Source organism: Schistocerca gregaria, chromosome 2, assembly GCF_023897955.1.
Source record: "Schistocerca gregaria isolate iqSchGreg1 chromosome 2, iqSchGreg1.2, whole genome shotgun sequence".
Classification (NCBI taxonomy): domain Eukaryota; kingdom Metazoa; phylum Arthropoda; class Insecta; order Orthoptera; family Acrididae; genus Schistocerca; species Schistocerca gregaria.
Genome location: NC_064921.1, coordinates 383,114,896 through 383,130,756, shown reverse-complemented (window position 1 = coordinate 383,130,756; position 15,861 = coordinate 383,114,896).

Genomic DNA, 15,861 nt, shown 5'->3' with positions numbered 1-15,861 from the left:
ACCGCGTGAGACGACGCTTCATCCAGTCCCAATCATGCTCAATTGGGGACAGATCCGGAGATCTTGCTGGCCAGGGTAGTTGACTTACACCTTCTAGAGCACGTTGGGTGGCACGGGATACATGCGGACGTGCATTGTCCTGCTGGAACAGCAAGTTACCTTGCCGGTCTAGGACTGGTAGAACGATGGGTTCGATGACAGTTTGGATGTGCCGTGCACTATTCAGTGTCCCCTCGACGATCACCAGAGGTGTACAGCCAGTGTAGGAGATCGCTCCCCACACCATGATGCCGGGTGTTGGCCCTGTGTGCCTCGGTCGTATACAGTCCTGATTGTGGCGCTCACCTGCACGGCGCCAAACACGCATACGACCATCATTGGCACCAAGGCAGAAGCGACTCTCATCGCTGAAGACGACGCGTCTCCATTCGTCCTTCCATTCACGCCTGTCGCGACACCACTGGAGGCGGGCTGCACGATGTTGGGGCGTGAGCGGAAGACGGCCTAACGGTGTGCGGGACCGTAGCCCAGCTTCATGGAGACGGTTGCGAATGGTCCTCGCCGATACCCCAGGAGCAACAGTGTCGCTAATTTGCTGGGAAGTGGCGGTGCGGTCCCCTACGGCACTGCGTAGGATCCTACGGTCTTGGCGTGCATCCGTGCGTCGCTGAGGTCCGATCCCAGGTCGACGGGCACGTGCACCTTCCGCCGACCACTGGCGACAACATCGATGTACTGTGGAGACCTCACGCCCCACGTGTTGAGCAATTCGGCGGTACGTCCACCCGGCCTCCCGCATGCCCACTATACGCCCTCGCTCAAAGTCCGTCAACTGCACATACGGTTCACGTCCACGCTGTCGCGGCATGCTACCAGTGTTAAAGACTGCGATGGAGCTCCGTATGCCACGGCAAACTGGCTGACACTGACGGCGGCGGTGCACAAATGCTGCGCAGCTAGCGCCATTCGACGGCCAACACCGCGGTTCGTGGTGTGTCCGCTGTGCCGTGCGTGTGATCATTGTTTGTACAGCCCTCTCGCAGTGTCCGGAGCAAGTATGGTGGGTGTGACACACCGGTGTCAATGTGTTCTTTTTTCCATTTCCAGGAGTGTATTTAGGAGACAGTATTCACATATACCAAGGAGTGTAACTAGAAAAATATTTCCTTCTAAGACACATAATTCATTTTATATGTCGTCATAAACAGTCAGACACGTGAAAAGTGGCCGCATTGTTTATAACGTTTTAATTTATTATTTGCTACTAACTTGTAAGTAGGCTGTTTAGGTTGGTAACGCCACATAGCGCTCTGTATGAAAATCACTGGCTGTGCTATGTGCAGTCTGTTGCTGGTTGGCATTGTTGGAATATTCGCTATTGTAGTGTTGGGCAGTTGGATGTGAACAGCGTGTAGCGGCGTTACGCAGTTGGAGGTGAGCCGTCAGCAGTGGTGGATGTGGGGAGTGAGATGGCGGAGTTTTGAGAGTGGGTGATCTGGACATGTGTCCATCAGAGAGAGTAAATTTGTAAGACTGTATGTCATGAACTTATATATATATATATATATATATATATATATATATATATATATATATATATATATATATATATATAAGGTAAATACATTGTTTGTTCTCTATCAAAATCTTTCATTATCTAACTATGCCTATCAGTAGTCAGTGCCTTCAGTAGTTAGAATCTTTTATTTGGCTGGCAGTAATGGCCCTCGCTGTATTGCAGTAGTTCGAATAACGAAGATTTTTGTGAGGTAAGTGATTCGTGAAAGGTATAGGTTAATGTTAGTCAGGGCCATTCTTTTGTAGGGATTATTGAAAGTCAGACTGCGTTGCGATAAAAATATTGTGTGTCAGTTTAGTGTTGATCAGAATAAGCAAAGAGAGTACTGCCTGAATACGTTCAGTTTTGCTTAGCTGTTTGAAAATCAAATAACGTAGAGGTTTATCAGCACAGTTATTCTTAATTTTTCAATGGGGACGTTTTAAACTCTACTCACAACACATTTCGCAGACAGTACCCACATAAATTACTAGGTGTATCTGCAAAATTACATTATTTTACAACACGAAGTTCAGCAGATACAGCGTCATAGACATTGAACTGCGTGAAAATTAAGGAGCTGGTTGAACTTCCCTGGACATACAGGAGAAGTGTATGTGCAAATACGCTGCGTGTGGAAAGCTCATCCTAGAGCAATGGAACGATTTCAATCAAATTTGGTAGAAGTTTTAGTTACAAGCTTGAAACAAATAGTGTTGGAGTAACAGCCACCAGCCTCCTTTTGTGGTTAGTGTGATGGCGTGGAGAGAGAAGGGAGGATCGGAAGATGGACAGATGACGATTGGTGGAAGGAGGAGATAGGAGGGATAGGAGGACGAGGAGATAGAGAGAGAAAGGAAAGAAGACAGGATGACAGAGAGAGGGCGAAGAAGAGACAGGAAGAGAGATGGTGCAGGAGGAGATGAACAGATAGGCACAAGGAAGTGGACAAAGAGAGGGATGGACGAGATGGAGTAACAGAAGATTGAAATAAATACGTAACTGGGAAACGCCAGGTACTTAGTTAGTCACATTATATACCGATAATAATAATAACAGTAACGGTAATAATATTGTTGTTATTTGTATCGAGTCACAGTTTTTTCAAGGTACTGCTCTGATGATAACAGTTTAAACAACAAGTTATCAACAGATTACTACGATTTGGCTTCAGCGATGTGTATGAGTAAGGTGATATGCTTAGGTCCACTGATCACTTTTAAGTCAGGTCGGTTACAATGGAGTATTTTTTATCGGTTATTATACTGGTATTCCAGTGCATTCTGAATTTCTTATTCTCTGCCGCAGTGAGATGATACTATTTATAATTTGATAGTCGTGTTTTATTAATTGATACTGATGTCTCGTTTTCTGATGGATTCTCAAAGCTTTTAAAAAATTGTGTGGCTGCGGCGTTTTCTTCCAGATGAAATTACCGATGTCGTCCCCTGCTGATCCCATAACTTCCTGCAGCAGTCATTAATTCTTTGCTCTTTCAGGATAAAATTCCGCCAGAGGAACAGGTTAATATCAGAGATGATGGCCTGGTGTGGCTTAACAGACAGGATAATCCCCGTGACACCCCTCATGAGGAAGCGCCGGTTGCGGAAGCAATGTCTTCTAATGCTGCTGAGATGGTAGGGAATTGATTGTTAACTGCGGCCAGACTTTGATTGATGGGTAGCGGTCCCAACTGTGGGTGTTTGAGCCGTTACGTTTCCTCTCTCCTTAGATTAATGTTGTCCACTGGATTTTTGTTTTCTTTGTCCAGTTGTAATAGACAATGTACTACATCTAATAAATTTTTATTTGTGTGACATCCACAACTGTTATGCAGTACGTTCACGGTAAAAAAAATCCACTACAGCTGTAAAACCCTTTACTGATCGAAGCCTTGCACGACAGAAGTTGCTGTACACTACCACGCTCTCGCATCCTTATGCCCATCATCAGATGCATCTGAAATAAAACAACGGTTGTAGCCTACTCAATTACGCAATTGAAAAAAATTTAAAAAGTTAAAGATGGCCATCTAGAAAATTAAAAACAGAAAAAATAATTGAAGAATAGCCTACCTACCAGCAGTAGGACATCATGTCCATGCCAAATTGAGGCTGTGAAGAACTCCTACTTTCAATCGTAGCCTTGAAAAATTCCTCTTGTCCCAAAATTTTCACCAGGCATACTGTCTCTAACAATGAAGCCATTGTAGGACATTAGGTAGTAGTTACGGACTAAATCAAAGTTAAACTAAGTAACGACCGTGCTCTGCAGAAAAATCAAATGAGGTTATATCCTAATATGACTAACCACGCGAAAACGCCAACATTCCAGGCCAACACTTAAGGCACGCTGAAAGAGGGCTCCAGTGAGACACGTGTGTTACTACTCACGAAAGTGTAAAGGAGGAGGAAATCCGTAAGGGCAGCACAATTACAATGGACAATGCAGAAAAATGGAGTCATCTAGTGTGATATATAGATGTTGTATAATATATAGGGATAACTCAGTAAGCTCCGTTAAATCACAGTTCAGTTCATGAAAATAGAACTGGAAACATAAAGAATCTACATAAAGATTTAAAGTCACTTACATTGTTGATAAATACACAATATCAACAGCTTGTTAGCAACCATAAAAGTTTTAAGTGGTAATAAAATGCAATTTAGAAGGACTTCAGAAGGTATTTTATTGGTCAACCACTTCCAATCTAGTGACGAATTTTTCAGTACAGGCTGTTCTTACACATATTGTTCATAATGTCAAATGACGCTAATCTGTATTAGTCGTCTTCAACAGGTAAATGTAAACTGTATCATGTCTGAAAACATACTGAAAGATATCTTATGCTCTACTGCATATATACAATGGTTGGACAAAAAATGGAAACATCTCGCTGGCTAAGCCTGCAGGGTGTCCTGTTGCATTTCCTCCGTGAACGGCACCTGTCACATGTCCTGAATAGGTCCGAAGTTTCAGTCGAAGTCATAACAGTTTTCTGTGTAGTTGTGATGCTTTATATCGGAGCAAAGTGAACTCGAACGTGCGCAAATTGTTGGTGCACTTATGACGGGTGCTTCCGTAACAAAGGTAGACGAAGTGTTTGGCGTTTCAAATGGCACAATATCGAAGGCTTACACTGTTCAGCCAGAACATTATAACCACCGACCTATTACTCATGTAAACCCGTTTACGCGATAGCAGCGTCACCTGGCTAGAAATGACTGTTAATCAGATACACGCACAATGCATGTAGTATCAGTGAGCGTGTTGTCTGTATGTGGAATGGGGAAAACGCGCGATCTACCTATGTTTCACCGAGGGCACATTGTGATGGCGTGGAGGCTCCGCACTATTTCTAGAACTGCACGCTGGACAGACTGATAAAACAGGATGGGCGGCGGACTGCGGTGGTACTAACATCAGACTTTAATGCTGGGCAGAGAGCACAGAGCACGTGCGTCTGAACACACAGTGCACTGAACACTCCTAGCCAAGACCCTCCGTAGCCGACGACCCGTGCATGCGCCATTGTTAACACCATGAGCCTGACAACTATGAGTGAAATGGGCACATGGCCATAGGTACTAAACGTTGGCGCAGTGGCAAAGCGTTGCATGGTCTGACGATTCCCGATACCTTACTCGTCATGCCGACTGGAGCTCGCGAATCCGTCATCTTCCAGCGGAACAGCTCCTTCATACCCGTACTGTATATTTTGCATAAGCATTTGGACATGAGAAAGCCATCCGCAAGATGGGTTCCGTGATTGCTCACGCTTGACCAAAAACAGAACTGTGTGAAGTGTTGCAAGGATGGTTTGCAGCTGTTCAGGAAGAACCCGCAGACTTTAAGCGTCGTTTCATCGCATTGGATGAAACATGGAAACATTACTATACTCCTTAGACCAAAGAACAATCTAAACAATGGGTTACCGAGGATACATTACTATACTCCTGAGACCAAAGAACAATGTAAACAATGGGTTACCAAGGGAGAATCGGCACCAAAAAAGGCGAAGACCATTCCTTCTGCCGGAAAGGTTACAGTGACTGTCATTTGGGCTTCGCAAGGTAGAGTCCTCATCGAAAATCTGGAAAAGGGTAAAACAATTACAGGTGCATATTATTTATCGTTATTTGACCGTCTGAAAACCGAGCTGCAAGAAAAACGCCGGCGATTGGACCGAAAAAAGTTCTTTCCATCACGACAATGCACCAGCACATACCTCAGCAGTTGTGGTTGCAAAATTAATGGAAATGCGATTCCAACTTGTTTCACATCCCCCCTATTCTCCAGACTTGACTCCCTCAGGCTACTGTTTGTTCTCCAATCTGAAGAAATGGCTGGCAGGGCAAAGATTTTATTAAAACGAGGAGGTGATTACAGCAACTAATAGCTATTTTGCAGACTTCGACAATTCCTATTATTCTGAAGGGATCAACAAATCATAACAGCGTTGGACGAAGTGTATAAGTCTAGAACGAGACTACGTCGAAAAATAAAAAAGGTTTACATAATTTTTATTTTGGCACGGACTTTTCAAACGCCCCTCGAAGTAACTGAAAGAAAATGTTCTTACTTGCTATTTACTCAGCAGGACCAGAAACTATGACTATAAATAAAAGTTAAGAGTTTTAACTGATTGACATATCCAGTAAAATTTCATGCACAGAATAAATAATAATACTGCCAATGGTAATAATACTATCCCTATCGGAAACAGCACAATTGACAGTTCAGAGGTAAAATATTATATCGCCCTGACTTGTAATCACCGAAGTTAATTGCTGTGAATATAATCTCGCCATCTCCCCATGCAATTTTTTTAACATTCTAGGTGGCATACAAACAGTAGCTTCTATGAAATCTGAGAGATCCAGGATGGTGTACAGTTGTCACGAGTTCACTTCCTGCTTTTACCGAAAACGCGTTTTGTAGATGCCTGGCTGTGACTTGATCCAAGGCACAGCGAAACCAGGCATTCGACTGTTGCGGACAAATTGATCTCCCGTTGTGAAGTGTCTCCAACTACTGCCACTGTGGCTGAAGAGCCAAAGAAACTGTCTGTTTATGTATCTCTGTATTTGAATACGCATGCCTATACCAATTTCTTTGGCGCTTCACTGTATATGGACGCAGCCGACCACCGAATGAAACATCTGCTATCAACTGCTCTAGGTACAGATAGCAGAATCTAAACGTCCTCTTTCTCAAACATGTACTAGTTAATGTCTCTTCCATTTATTAATTTAGAGTCTTCTTAATTTTATATGACAGGAATTAAGTTTGCTTTAGTCTCTGAAATAGTTTTAGCTCGTGCTAATTTGTCTAAAATTGACATGGTGAGACCGTGACTGTGTACTATTAATGTTGGTTAATTCTTACAAAGAAGAAAACAGCAACCAGCCACTATTAATACTGCTATTTATTTAGGTTCAAAAATGGCTCTGAGCACTATGGGACTTAACAGCTATGGTCATCAGTCCCCTAGAACTTAGAACTACTTACACCTAACTAACCTAAGGACGTCACACAACACCCAGCTGTCACGAGGCAGAGAAAATCCCTGACCCAGCCGGGAATCGAAACCGGGAACCCGGGCGTGGGAAGCGAGAACGCTACCCCATGACCACGAGATGCGGGCAATTATTTAGGTAAATAGCGCTATTTACCTAAATAAATACCAGTATTAATAGTGACTGGTTGCTGTTTTCTTCTTTGTAAGAATTAACCTACATTAGTTTTAGCTCGACTGCATTAAAATTTTGCCGGCTAGAATTTTTGGAATGGAACAGACAGCTGAAAATTATCTATGATCTGCCTCTTTAAGATGCATCGTAACGATTGTTATGATCAATAAAGTCTGGAAACTTCGTACAGCTGTATTGTGTAACGAAATTAATCAAGTGCTGTAATTAAAACTTTCTATTACAATTACAAATGATATTTAATGCATTATGAATAGGGACGTTTTTGTTCAAACTTTAGTTTTTAGTAAATAATTTAAGACCTAATAGAGGTAGCTTGTAGGTGTGATAACATAGTAATTTTTCTTGTAAATAAGATTAGATCCGAATTTTCATCTCTCTGAATGTAAAATTTAATACCTTCAAATTTTCGTAAAAACGCAGATTTTAACCAAAATATTGCTCCGATCAAATTCAGACTTGTAACGTTTGATTGTGACATATTCATTAAAGTACTCTGAAACTTCATAATGTTAAAATTAATATACTGAATCATAACTGATATAGTTTGTAAAAGCTATTTTAATTTTTAATTTCACTCTTAGATTGTGGTGCAATCCTTTGCACGCTAAGTACAGACGCGTTATGATGATGCGGCCCTGGTTAATAGTGAACTGAGGAAAGTTCCGGCACACTCACTCGCCTCTGTATGTTTTACGATGACACAGCGCTTGTTTCGCCACTCATCAGCTCCCTGGCGATGAAGTGGAGAGGTCCAGTGGCACCAAATGAACACAGATTGAGACAAGCAACACAGAAGGTAGGCACAAGGCCGGAATGTGTTGTGGGAGGTGGCTGGGCTGACAGGACACACCATCCACTGCATTGCAGCCCTGGAACTGAATAGAAAGTACACTGAAGAGAAGGTTCACAGCAAAGTTGCTAAGTCTGGAAGAACTAGGTGATTTCATTGGAATACTCTACACTCGGGGTATTTCATACAAAGACTTGTGCAACAATAAGTGGGCATCTACTTCCGTTCAAAGCACCACGTTATGGAACAGATTTGCATAAATATGCAGTCATCTTGGGTTTGATTTTGTATCATCAAGAAGACAACGTAAGGAAAGTAGTAAATTCTTCCTTACTTCAGAAATATGGAATCTGTTTACTGACAATCGCATTGCCTGCTAGAAGGCAGGCGAGAAAATGGCTGTGGACGAGCAACTGTATCCTTGCAACTTCAGGTGCCTATTCATACAGTACATACAGTGTAAACCTGATAATCATGGGATAAAATACTCACTTTTGTTTGACACTGACAAGAGCTACATCCTGAATGGATTCCCTTACCGTAGCAAACATGAAACTCGTGATCAAAGCAAGGATCTTGGGCACCATATCGTTATGAAGCTGGCACAGCCATTCCTCAACTGTGGTCGTAACATCACGACTGGCATCTTCTTCACCGTCGTGAAACTGGTGGATGAGCTGAAGCAAAAAGGAACAAGTTTAGCTGGCACTTTTCGGAGATCACTCAAAGAGGAGCGAATTATGTCCTCCGCCACACACCGCTCGGTGGCTGGCGGAGTAAATATGTAGATGTTCCTCCTGCGGCGTGGTGCGTAGATTACGCATTGTATACAATATACATGTCGAGTGACAATCTTCTCACACAATACCAAGGGAAAAAGAGAAAAAGTCCGGATGTCAGGTGAATGAGAAAAGTGAAACTTCAAAAAACTGTGAAGTTTTATAATGAAAATAAGGGTGGAGTCGATATAGTTGACCAAATGGCTAGACACTACAGTGTTCGAGCTGGCACTCACCGATGGCCTGTGGATGTCTTTTACAGTATCTTGACCTTTCCGTGATCAAAGCTCACAAAGTTTTAAAGTTACTTATCTCTAAGAAGATTTCAAGCCCTTACTTTATCCTTAGAGTAGCAGATGAGCTTTCTATCCCCAACAAACTGTAGAGAGTAGCCAACAATCTCCGCTTGAAAGCACACTCGATACCGACGCTGGTCAATATGGAAATAAAAGGCGCTGATTCAGGTTACCTGCAAACAACGAAACGGCAGTAAAACATCAAAGTATGCATCAAGTGCAACAAGTATATGTGCAAAAGCTACCGAGCATAAACTGTTGTCGAATGTCAGAACTGTGAACCCATCCCAGTTTAGACGATTCTGTCAACTCTTTGTTTCTACAAATTTCCAAATATTTATAATTATAGGGTGAAGTTGTTTGTTCTCATATTTTAGTTCCTTAATTTCAGTAGACAAGTAAACATGCAGAGCACTTTAGTCAGCTGCTGCATTGTATAATCTTTCACAAATACTCGCTGCTTATGTGATTTGTCTTTAAAAGTAAAAATACTGTTGGTACTCACATAAACACTGTTTTTTTCTGTTTCAGTCTCTTTATAATGAAAACATTGTTTCACTTACTTGTTCGGCCGATGGTTGACGGAAGACTGTGGAATTTATTCTGTAAAATTTACAATAAAAAATTAGTTCTGAAAATTTATGTCTGACAGTGTACTATTCATTTTAGAGACCAAATTATCCTTTGGTTACATTTCGATTCCTGAACGTATTGTCATCATTGCTACGCTCAAAACACCATCCAAATACGAATAAAACGGTGGGTTCCAACTGTGGGTAAATATGACCCACATGATAGTACTAGGGGTACGGAGAAGTCCTGTATTTATAGTGTTAAACGTGCAGAAAACCACTCGCGGTAGTACGAAATCATGCAACAAAGACCCCACCTCTTTGTTTTGCAGGGCAGGCATTTGCTGGTGGCGCTAAACACTCGTCGTCCACAGTGCGGCAATCTGCTGGTTAATGGAGCACACAGGATGTGATAGTTGATGTGCATTTATTAGTATTTTCAGGTGTATGGAATAGTATGAGGTGGGCAATTAATTTTCAACCAATATGAATTCCTATTTTGTCATTCATTTTTTATAAGGAAACGTTGATTTTTAATTGTTTGTAGAGGAATATGTTGTCAACTCGTTTGAAAATTCCATGACGAATGGTTTATAGTTTTGAATGAAAGTTACCAATGAGACTAGGGCGGATCTCAACGCCAAACACTCTAATTGGTATTCTCGGGTCTCTAACCCCAAGGCCAGCTCCTCCTTGACCTGCAGAATGCTTTAGCGCTGTTGGTCTGTGGCCCCCACGAACCTATCCATATAACAGTCCGTTCTAACAGCCAGCCAGACGTTCTGGATGTGGGCATATTCAAAAACATCGCCACTCACTTTTGACTGGAAGTTCTCCACGAACTGGCTTCCGAGCATGACCCAGTACTCCTGCACCTCACCAATGCTGCTTTTTCACTTGATGTTCGATCCACTGTGACCCTTGCCGATTGGAACAGGTTTATCGCCAAGTTACTTAATGACACCTCTTGGCACGACCTCGATTTAACACCGGCCAAAAGTAGTCCGTGCCATGGATTCCTTACCGCCAAGATACAGAAAGCAGTGAAGCTCTCCATCTCCACTGTACCTCAGGCTTTAATCCCCCTGGACGATTTGCCTCCCCTGTTCCAGGAGCTGAAGACGCAAAAGAACCACTGCCACTGGCGGTGGAGGCACTTTCGTGATCCTCGGGACAAACGCCAAATGAAAAGCCTCCAGCGGGAATTCTGCCATCTACTCACTGACTGGAGGTCCGAACAATGGGAGGACAGAATGTCCGCTTTCCTACTGCACCATACGTTGACTGGGCTGTTATTCGCGCCCTGCTGCAGCCTATGCCAGTGACTGCCCATCCTATTCTCACGGCAGCGGGCTTGTCGTATGATACCCTCCAAATTGTGGAAACCCCTGCAGATGCGTTTGAGGCCCAAAACCACACCCTCGACTAGCTCCTTTTTCTGGACGAACTACAGGACGAACACGTTGTCCTGAGAGCTGTTGCCACTTTCCGCAAACTTTCATCTCTGTCTGCCTCCCCACCTGACGTCCATGGCAGAAGTCCAGCAGATCCTACGAAGGAAACATGGCCGGTCAGCCCCTGGATTGGACTGAATTTTAAACGAACATCTTGCCACCTTCCGTGCACGCCTGTCATCTTGTTCACCAAGATTTTAAATGGGTGTATCATGTATGGCTCCCCCTCCCCTCACCTCCCCCAGTGGAAGCAATCCAAGCTGATTGCGATCCCCAAGCGGTTCAAGGACCCTATGGTCCCCACCAACAACAGGCCCATGAGCCTCTTAAATACTATGGAGAATGTCCTTGAGTCAGAGATCCTCCACCGACTTTCCCAACCTCTGGCGGCGGTGGGACTATCCGACCTGAACACTAAGCATTCATTTCGCACCTCTCTGCTGAACCTCAGGTCCTAAGAATCACTAAACACGTCATCAAAGGCTTCAACACCGGCAAGTCGACAGCTGCCGTATTTCTGTACTGGTGGAATGAATACGACAAGATCTGGAACGGCAACCTAGTACACAAGATGCTGACGCAGACCCCTATACCGGATATCTATGTCAAAATTGTGGACTACTTCCTCCACGGTAGGAATGCGTTCCGACAATCACCAATTCTCAGAAGGCTCTCCACAAGGATCGGCGTTGTCCCCCATTCTTTTTAATATCTATGTGAATGATATGCCGGTCATGCCAGAGTGGCACCTGGCATAATATGCTGACGACATAGCACTTTATACCACTGGCCATATCACTGACTCCGTCATCGCCCCCCTCCCCCCCCCTCTCCAGAGACAGGTGGACAATACCATCACCCGGTGCCGGAAAAACAAAATAGCTCTCAATGCCGCCAAAACTATCACAGTCTATTTTACCAAGTGGTACCCAGTCCTCCACCGCAATATTTCAACTGCAGGCGTGCAGGTGTCCTGGTCCCTGACGACCACCTATCTAGGGGTCCGGATGGACCACAAGTTGCTGTTCCACTGTCACGCGGAGTATGTCACCAAGAAGGGGCAAATGCTGACCAGGGCTTTTTACCCTCTCTTCCGAAGTAGAGAAATTAATCCGTATACAAAGCTCCGCATCTAATGAGCAGTTATCCTGCCTGCTCTCACATGTGGCTTCGCTGCATGGGCCACAATTAGTGTCTCCACGATGTCGACGTTGCAGCACCTGCTGAATAAGGCTCTTAGGTGGAGCCTGCACACCCCGCCACTCACAATAATCTCAACAACACGCAGCGGCTCTATCAGAATGTGGATGCCCTGCGCGACAATGGAAATGAACACCACGTTTGGACCACACTTCCATGTCGCTGCCATCCACATCCGGTTCCTTCAACCATCCTAGAGGAATCAGATTCCGACCATGGCTGATGATAGGCCTGGTATGCCCACTGCAGATAAATCCTTTGGTGGGACTAGCCCCCCATTCTACGTCCACTACTTTCCCAATCTACCTGCCCATGTTAGACTAAGTTTTTATGCCTGACTCACGTGTGCTCTCGCCGTTGGAGGTTGGTAAAGGACTCCAAGTCCCACCGCAAAACCTTTAATGTCCGCCCCGATAGCTGAGTGGTCAGCGTGACGCCGTCCTACGGGCCTGGGTTCGATTCCCGGCAGGGTCGGAGATTTTTCCGCTCGGGGACTGTGTGTTGTGTTGTCTTCGTCATCTTTTCACCCCAATCCGACGCACAGGCCGCACAATGTGGCGTCGAATGTAATAAGACCTCCACCAAGGCGGCTGGACCTGCCCCGCAAGCGGCCTCCCGGACAATGACGTCAAACGTTCATTTCCATTACATCCAATGTGTATTGCAGTGACGCAGCGTCACTGTCCTGTGGTTAAGTTTACTGCCTCACCGACACAATTAGACCGGGTAAGACCGGTGTAGTTGTATTGTACCGTATCACATATATAAAAAAATATATATACCAATGAGACTGGTGAGCCAGTCCTTAAACGAATTTTTGGAAGTCAGTAACGAAAATATAGCTGATGAACGAATCTTTCGGGAATCCAAATATTTCGTAGTATTTGGTTGTAAGGAAGGGGTGCTGGGTGCTGATGTGTGTCGCATGAAATATTTGCAAAAGCTCAGAGTGGGAAAGGAGGACTGTCCTCTCCCCACCCCTCCCCCACCCCTCTCCTCCCCTCTTTCACCTCAGCATGTGATAAGATGTCATGATTCCTGTGGGAATCTTTGAGATAAGTAAGTACTCATGTTGATATCACAAAAATATGACATGTGCAGTTGTCTCAGTTATCATATGACAAAGGTAAAAAGGCGGTGACAGACCCCGCACACAGTGCCCTACTACAGAAATTCTGGTTATATTCCAATGAAGTACATTTACATACACAATTCAGTGTAGCCTATTATGTACACTGTAGGTATGCCAAAGAATATTTGCAGTTTAAGTTTTACAGAAGTAGCGATGGTATAAAATATTTCGCTAAAAGCTGTATGTAACGTTTTAAACTGTTAAGTGGGTTTCTATTGCAAAATGAAACCAAGAACAATTTAAGGAAGGAGATGTTAAACATACACAACGCTGTCATTTAACTAGTGCATATAGGGGCTGCAGATGGCAGCTTCAACTCTAACTTTTGCCGTCCTATTAGAGTCCTTGTCGTATTTCACAACTTGAGCAATTACAATGGTCACTTTAAAAAAATATATATGTGTATATAATTTCAGTCCCCTGCCCCATATGGACAGGAGAGGGCTCGCAGCAGCATAGCCCACAGCTCTTCAGCCAAATGGCTTTACAAAAATACATGGAAAGGGGAACTCTTACATAAAAAGGAGGACAAAAGAGGGGTATAAAAACACAGTAAATGGAGATGATGGGAATTAAAATATACACTAATACAAGGACGTGCACTGGAGGACAGTAAAAACCTCGATATAAAATTCAATGTGCACTTAAAATACACTGGAGGCAAACACAAGTTAAAAGTCGGCTACAGTATAAAAATCACACAGACTCTAGAGTGTCGACACATTGCTTGGCCTGCTCGATCACCAAGTCTCCAATCGAGCTTATATGGGACCTCATCGGGTGACAATCCTAGTGTCATCCGCAAACAGTTTTAACCGTCCGCTTATTGACTGACCAAGTGCAACAGGCGTGGAACTCCGCTCCACAAACAGACATCCAGCATCTGTAAAACGCAATGCATCCAAGACTATCTGCTTGCATTCAACATTGCGGCGATTAGCCAGTTGTCGATGTACTAGCATTTAACATTTTCAACGGCTTTCCTGTGATCTTGCAATGATAATTACTTAAATATCTTACCTAAATAACAGTATTACCGAAATTTCCTTATTCTACATTACTTACTTTTATATATATATATATATATATATATATATATATATATATATATATATATATATATATATATATATATTGGTTGTTGCGATTTTTTCCGTCAGTGTATTTGGTGTAGTTTAATTTAGTGGAACAGTTGATGGAGTTCATAAACTGTTGACAAGACATCTTATTGCCCTCTTTAATGTGGCAGCGGCTCTCAGTTCTCGCTACCGAAAAGTCTGCGTGATTGTCATTGGGTGGTGTGATTTAGATTCATCTCCGCAGCGCTACTCAAATGCCGAGCGGAGTTCATTATTCCCTTGACAGGGACGAACGAACACCACGAGGATCGTTTCCCTGACATTACCTATCTATTATTGGACTCGGACTTTAAATTCAAACACAGTTAGCTATACGTGTCCAGTACGTCTTGCAGAGCTCTCCTCTGGGCGATGACTTCATTTCGGTCACAATAATAAGCTCTGTTCAGGGGTGGAATAGTTGTGGACGCCCACAGCATATAATATGCGTAGAACTTCTGCAATTTAGAAATTCGATGAAAGCCTCATCATCTACAACTTTGTTACGAGGCATTTGTAGGTTCAAAATGGTTCAAATGGCTCTGAGCACTATGGGACTTAACATGTGAGGTCATCAGTCCCCTAGAACTTAAAACTACTTAGACCTAACTAACCTAAGGACATCACACACATCCATGCCCGAGGCAGGATTCGAACCTGCGACAGTAGCAGTCGCGCGGTTTCGGACTGAGGCGCCTACAACCGCTCCGCCACAGCGGCCGGCATTTGTAGGTAATACGTGGGTGTTCAAATGAAAAGATACAAATGTCGTAACGACCAAACAGTTTGAAATTTGCATATACCGATTTGGGATAACATAGTGAGCCATCTATGAACGCGACGAATACTTCATCACGTTCTCTTAAGAAATTCAAATCTGTGCCCTCAGCAGTCAAGGTGATGCTCGCCGTCTCTTCCGACGTCCGAGGAGAAATACTCATCAAATTCCGCGGGTACGGTAAAACCAAAATGACGTATACTTTTTTAGCGTGCAAAACTCCTAGATCGAACGGCGTGGCCGGCTCACGGAGGGAGTGATTCTGTTCCACGCTAAATCGCGTCCACGTGTCTGCAAGGCCGCACAGTGTGTAATGGCCAAGTACAAGTGGGAGCAGCTTGAGCGTGCGACGTACAGCCAGGACACGTCGCCGGCGACTAGCGTATGTCTGGTCCACTAAAACAAACATTTCAAAGGGTCGCGCCTCATCTCGGGCGACGAACTGAAGGATACAGGATACAGTGGGGTGA